Here is a 7,289-nt window from a genome sequence, read left to right as displayed (position 1 = left end):
ACAGATACTTCATTTTCTATCTTAACACTGTCATTTCCACCACTAGAAAGTGAGTTCTATTCAGGAAAAATTCATCTATGTTACCAAGCCAACAATCTTGAAGATATTTAGCCAATGAATTGAATGAATGAACGAATGAATAAGTAGATAAATAAAGGAATGGATGAATGAATGAACCATTTAGAACAGGCAATTCTTTATAATATATATATATAGACCCACAGAACAAAACACTCATGTAATATAGTATCTTGGAAAAAGTGTGTTTCAGCCAAATAATTTTTACCATTTAGGTAAATGTAATGGCTATTAATGACCAAAAACTCCATTAGCCGAAGTCTTTGCTGTATGTCCCTCTCTTTCTATAGATACTAATATTTGCTCTATAAATTAGCGTATTAATTTTAAAACCCACTGCCTAATTTCTATAGACACTAAATATTGAATAGATTAAAGTGGTACACATCAAAAAGTTTATCTCTAGATAATAGTCCAGAATTAACCAATTGGTTAATTGGTTAACCAATTGGTTAATTCTTTTATTTAAAAGAACAACAAATTTGGAGCAGAACTTTTCTTCTAAACTTGCTGGGTTATAGATCAAAAATAAGTCTCAGAGTTCCCATCGTGACTCAGTGGTTAACAAATCCGACTAGGACCATGAGGTTGCGGATTTGATCCCTGGCCTTGCTCAGTGGGTTAAGGATCTGGCATCGCCGTGAGCTGTGGTGTGGGTCGCAGACACGGTTTGGATCCCACGTTGCTGTGGCTCTGGTGTAGGCTGACAACTGCAGCTCCATTTGGACCCCTAGCCTGGGAATCTCCATGTGCTGCAGGTGCGGCCATAGGAAAGACCAAAAAAAAAAAGTCTCAAAGGACCAGAAGAACCCTCCAAGATAGATAATACTCTTCAAACAAAAGCTGCTAAACAGGTGATCCATCACATCTCCCTCTCCCACCTCATTAATCTTTTAACTGCCCCCTTTACATCTTTGTTTCTCAAGGTATAGATTAGAGGGTTGAGGCTAGGTGTGACAACAGTATAAAAGAGGGCAATGAACTTTCCTTGATCTTGAGAACCTCTTGTTGGGGGCTGGAGATATATGCACATGACTGGAATGAAAAACAGGGATACAACCAGAAGATGGGCTCCACATGACCCAAAGACTTTCTGAAGTCCAGCTGTTGACTGCATCCTCAGCACAGCATGGGCAATCGCACCATAGGAGCTGAGAATGAGAATAAGTGGTATGATCACAAAAATGGAGCTCATGACCATGAGGGTCAGCTCATTAGCACGGGTATCAACACAAGACAGTCGCAGCAGTGCTGCAACTTCACAGAAGAAATGATCCACCTGACGATGTCCACACAGGGGTACCCAGGAGGTAAATGAGGAGTGAAGTGCTGAGGTGGTAAAGCCACTTGCCCAAGAAGCCACAGCCAACAGATGGCAGAAACGAGGGTGCATGAGGACAGTGTAATGCAAGGGTCTACATACAGCTGCATAACGGTCATAGGACATCACCACCAGTAGCATACACTCAGCAGTTCCCAATGCAAGAACAAAATAGAGTTGAATCATGCACCCGACATAAGAAATGTTTTTCTCTGGGCCCCAGAGGTTGACCAGCAACTGGGGGATGGAGCTGGTGGTATAGCAGAGATCCAGAAAAGACAGGTTTGAGAGGAAGAAGTACATGGGAGTGTGGAGATGGGAGTCCAAGTATGACAAGATAATGATGAACAGGTTGCCTATCAATGTCATCAAGTAGAACATCAAAATAACTACAAAGAGAACTAACTCAAGGTGAGGCCAATTAGAAAAACCCAGTAGAACAAAGTAATCTTGAGAACTTGCATTTTTTTCCTTCATCATTCATTTTTTTCCAATACCTGAGGAAAGAAGCACATAAACTGAAGGATGCCCCACTCATTGTCAAACCCCTGAAAACTGATTGGGGAAAAAAATCTATGCCATTTCCAAATACTGCAATATGACGGTAGGATTTTTATGGTTTTGTTTTGAAGTTTCATTCAGACATTTGCCCTGTTGTAGATACAATCAATAACTTCTCAAGCTAATGAGTTCCTTTGTGCATCCATAAGTTAGCATTTGGATAAATGATTAAAGATATCCCATATTTTTTCATTTTAAAAAAAAACTTTTTTTACAAAAAGAAAATCTTTGTCCTCCTTTCCCTAATGTTCAGATTATTTCCAATTTTGTGATTACACAGAAAGAAATATCTCCAGTTTTAATCATCTTACACAAAGCTGAGAGAATTTACCATGAGATGAAAAACAATTCAGTAGTAACTTTAAAATGTCGATGTTGGAGTTCCCGTCGTGGCGCAGTGGTTAACGAATCCGACTAGGAACCATGAGGTTGCGGGATCGATCCCTGCCCTTGCTGAGTGGGTTAACGATCCAGCGTTGCCATGAGCTGTGGTGTAGGTTGCAGACGGGCTCAGATCCTGCATTGCTGTGGCTCTGGCATAGGCTGGCAGCTACAGCTCCAATTAGACCTAGCCTGGGAAACTCCATATGCCGCGGGAGCAGCCCAAAAAATGGCAAAAAGACAAAAAAAAAAAAAAAGTCAATGTTGAATGAAAAAGTCAATTTCAGTTGAATATGTTTATAGAAAGGATGAAATATTCTTATTTATTTATGTTGTCAGCTTATTCTCAGACAAAAATAACATGAAAATACAAGTATAAAGCACATGCATGCACACACCAACTTATTAATATTCACAATAATGAGCTAAGATGAATCTCATTGCATGAGTATCAACGCATGATAATCACAGCAGTGCTGAAACTTCACAGAAGTGGTCCACTGGACAATGTCCACACAATGGCACCCAGAAGGTAAAGGAGGAATGAAGTGCTGAGGTGGTAAAGCCACATACTCAAGTGGCCTTTATGGAAACAAAGAAACAAAAACAACTGATAGTCTTGATTAATTAACTGAGAAGTGAAATAGATTGGAGAATTCAGTGATAAAATGCTTCCAAACATAAATGAGAAGACAACTTTTTTTGGAAGACAAAAAAAAAAAAGGGACAGTCAAAGAAAAGGTTTAGGAAGGAGCAAGAAAGGGAAAGTGTTTGGATCAGGAAAGACAGGAGGAACTCTGATTGTGGTACTTGAAAGTGCATATATCACAAGGTTATGAGATCTGGAAAATAAGGCTAAAAGGTAGTTTCCACAAAATTTCTTAGAATAAGAGCTAAGAAATTAAATTCTAAGCCATAATTTAATTCATCATATGTCTTTAGGTCTACGATTTGAAATGAGAGAATCTGAATAGAAAATTCACTAATTTTTAACAGACAAAGACATGGGAGTTCCCTGTTGTGGCTCAGTGGAAAAGAACCCAGCTAGTATCCATAAGGAACAGGATTTTATCCCTGGCCCTGCTCAGTGGGTTAAGGATCTGGCATTGCTGTGAGCTGTGGTGTAGGTCACAGATGTGGCTCGGATCTGGGGTTGTTGTGGCTATGACGTAGGTCAGCAGCTGTAGCTCTGATTTGACCCCTAGCCTGGGAACTTCCACACACCATGGTGTGGCCCTAAAAAGCAAAAAAATAAAAAAAATAAAAATAAGGGACAATGACATGAATATCACATAAAATCCAAATACAAGGTCATCTTGTGGTGGTTCTTTTGTAAAAAAAATAATAATAATAAAGTTAAGAAATTCAAATGTTTACTAATAGTTTGATTTTCAGTTGCTTATTTTCTCTGTGCATTATCCATCTTTCATAGAAAAAATAAACACTTTTATTATATAGTTATTGCTGCAAGTCACAGTAATCCACCATTTAAATATTCCCAAACAGCTTTGCCCTGCCACTTCTGCTCCTCTCACATTCTCTAATTGAATAGGACAAAAGACAAATTCAACCCAAACAGATTCACCTCCAATCTTTTGAGGGACTTTTTTTACTGGCTTAAAAAAACCAGAGGTGTCTGATTGGTTGAGTTACAAGCTGGAGACCCAGGAACATTGAAGTTGGCTAAGACTGATTTAGGCAGGCATAGAGGTATCTATATACCATTTGATGTTATTGGTATTGTCAATGACTATCAGCTTTTCAAGGTATGACAGAAAAATTCTAATGGATTTTTTAAATTCTCCTAGAATAAGGATTAATACATCATAAGATATTTGAATTCAAATGCTATGGGTACTTTTTCTGATGCAGACATAGTTTTCCTCCCTTATAAAGCTGCCTTAATTTCATATTATATTAATTAAAAGAAAGTAGCAGCTTTGTGGTACTTTCATTACCTGTCTTTCAGAATTTTTCTAAAAGTAAAAAGGGATAAGAGGTAAGGGACAGAAAAAATACAGAATTCAGGAAGATAAAACTTCAAAGGTTTGTGGTTTGATTTTCTTCTTAGTGGAAAAGAGGTAAATGAAGACCCTATCAAAGGTAGACTTTATAAACCATGGAATAAAATATTTTCTTTCTTCCATTAAGTCATTATTGGGAAAGCAGATGGCTTGGCACTTTCTTCTCACCCCCATTGTTACTAATAGACATTTTTCTAAGTCTTGTTCTATTCGTTCCTTTATAGTAAACCTGGTTTAGTGCTCCATCAACTTTTTTCAATACTGACCTCCCTGTGTTTGTCCACCTTCTCTATCACTCTCTTCCTGTCTATGCCCTCATCATGTATAAACTAATATGAAGCTCTCTGGTTGTCATGTGACCTAAGAACATTAACCTAATTGCCCTCATAGTCCATCTTTGCTAATGTACATAATCTAACTATCGAAAGTAGTCTGAAAATAATTATGATTATCATTGCCACAGAAGAGAGAGCCTAGGTTTATCCAAAAGATTTCCTTTTAGCAGAACATGGGAACTCTTTAGGGCATTTAAGGTATCAGGGGATGCACCCCTTACTCCAGAGCAAATGGGGCTTTTACAGGAACAAAAAGAGTAATATGACTTTCTTTTCTTGACTGGGGCCATTGGGAGGATAAATCCCAGGGTTGCAGTTAATGCCCTTCAAGGAGCTTTCCTGGTTAAATTGGTGTCATAGTCACAAGGAAAAACTCTTCACAGAAATGCATTCAGCGTAATCATGAACTCATACTAAAATGACAATAAATTTTTCACCAACAAACAAAACACTAGCAAGTTGAATCCAACAATACATTATGTTGGATTCACATACACTATGTTCAAGTAGAATTTATCTCAGGGATGCAAGGATTTTTCAATATCTATAAATCAATCAGTGTGATATATACCATATAAACAAATTGAAAAAAAACATATGATCATCTCAATAGATGCAGAAAAACTTCTGATAAAACTCAACATCCATTTATGATTTAAAAAAAAACTCTCTATAAAAGAGGACATAGAGGGAACATACCTCAACATAATAAAGCCCATATATAACAAACCCACAGCTAAAATCATACTTGATGATGAAAAACATGAAAGCATTTCCTCTAAGATCAGAAACCAAATAAGGATGTCCACTCTTGCCACTTTTATTCAATATAGTTTTGGAAGTTCTAGCCACAGCAATCAGAAAAGAAAAAGAAATAAGAGGAATCCAAACCATAAAGGAAGAAGTAAAGCAGTCACTATTTGCAGATGACATGATATCATGTATAGAAAATCCTAAAGATACCACAAGAAAACTACTTGAGCTCATTGATGAATTTAGCAAAGTTATAGGAAACAAAATTAATACACATAAATCCCTTACATTTCTATAAACTAACAATGAAAGAGCAGAAAGAGAAATTAAGGAAACAATCTCACTTACCATCACATCGAAAAGAATAAAATACCTAGGAACAAACCACCTAAAGAGGAAAAAGACCTGTACTTGGAAAACTACAAGACAATAATGAAAGAAACTGAAGACAAAACAAATAGATGGAAAGATATAACAGGTTCTTGGATTAGAAGAAAAAATATTATTAAAATGACCATACTACCCAAAGCAATCAAAAGATTCAATGAAATCTCTATTTGAAATATCAATGACATTTTCACAGAACCAGAACAAATAATTTTAAAATCTGTATGGGGAGTTCCCATTGAATCTGACTAGGAACCATGAGGTTGCAGGTTCGATCCCTGGCCTCATTTAGTAGGTTAAGGATCTGGTGTTGCCGTGAGCTGTGGTGTAGGTCGCAGATGCGGCTCAGATCCCGTTTTGCTGTGGCTCTGGTGTAGGCCAGCAGCAACAGCTCCGATAGACCCCTAGCCTGGGAACCTCCATATGCTATGAGTGTGGCCCTAAAAGGACAAAAGACTAAAAATAAATTAATTAATTTAAAAAATGACGATTAAAAAAAATGAAATCTGTATGGAAACACGAAAGACTCTGAATAGCCAAAACAATCTTGAGAAAAAAAGAAGACAGCTGGAGGAATCATCGTCGCTGATTTCAGACTACACTACAAAGCTACAGTAATCAAAACAGTATAGTACTGGCACAAAACAGACACATGGATCCATGGAACAGGAGACCCCAGAAATAAACCCACACACTATGGTCAATTCATCCACAACAGAGGAGACAAGAACATACAATGGAGAAAAGACAGTTTCTTCAGAAAGTGGTGCTAAGAATACTGAAGAGCTATGTGTAAAAGAAGGAAATTAGGACATTCTGAGGAGTTCCTGCCCTGGCACAGTGGGTTAAGGATCCAGTGTTGCCACAGCTGTGATATAGATGGCAGCCGTGCCCTAGCCCAGGAATTTCCACAGGCTATGGGTGTGGCAAAAAAATTCTCTAACACCATATACAAAAATAAACTCATAATGGATAAAAGACCTAAATGTAAGACCAGATACTAAAAAATTCCTAAAGGAAAACTTAGGCAGAACACTCTTTGACAAAATCACAATAATATCTTTTTGGATTCATAAAAGCAGATGAATGTGATTCAGTGTGATAGTACTAGGAGGTAAGCCTTCAGGAGGTGACTAGGTCATAAGGACAGAGCCTCAAGAATGGAAATAGTGCTCTTCTAAAAGACTCCACAGAGCTCGCTTGCCCCTTCTGCCCAGAGAGGACACAACAATAAGACTGCATCTATAAACTAGGAAAGTAGACCATCACCAGACACCAAATCTGCCAGCATCTTGATCTTGGCTTTCCCAGCTTCTAAAATTATAAGAAATAATTGTTGGGAGTTTCCCAAGTCGTGGCACAGCAGAAATGAATCCGATTAGGAACCATGAGGTTGTGGGTTCGATTCCTGGCCTCACTCAGTGGGTTAAGGATCCAGCATTGACGTGA

At 37.9% G+C, this 7,289-nt stretch overlaps 1 pseudogene; it reads right to left on the bottom strand.

The window, feature by feature from the left end:
* Positions 1-862: 862 nt before the first annotated feature.
* Positions 863-1,883, bottom strand: LOC110259190 (annotated as a pseudogene).
* Positions 1,884-7,289: the final 5,406 nt, after the last annotated feature.

Source organism: Sus scrofa, unplaced genomic scaffold (genome assembly GCF_000003025.6).
Source record: "Sus scrofa isolate TJ Tabasco breed Duroc unplaced genomic scaffold, Sscrofa11.1 Contig986, whole genome shotgun sequence".
In the NCBI taxonomy this organism is placed as follows: Eukaryota; Metazoa; Chordata; class Mammalia; order Artiodactyla; family Suidae; genus Sus; species Sus scrofa.
The sequence above is the reverse complement of the archived record's forward strand: the minus strand, read 5'-3'. Positions and strand labels throughout refer to the sequence as shown.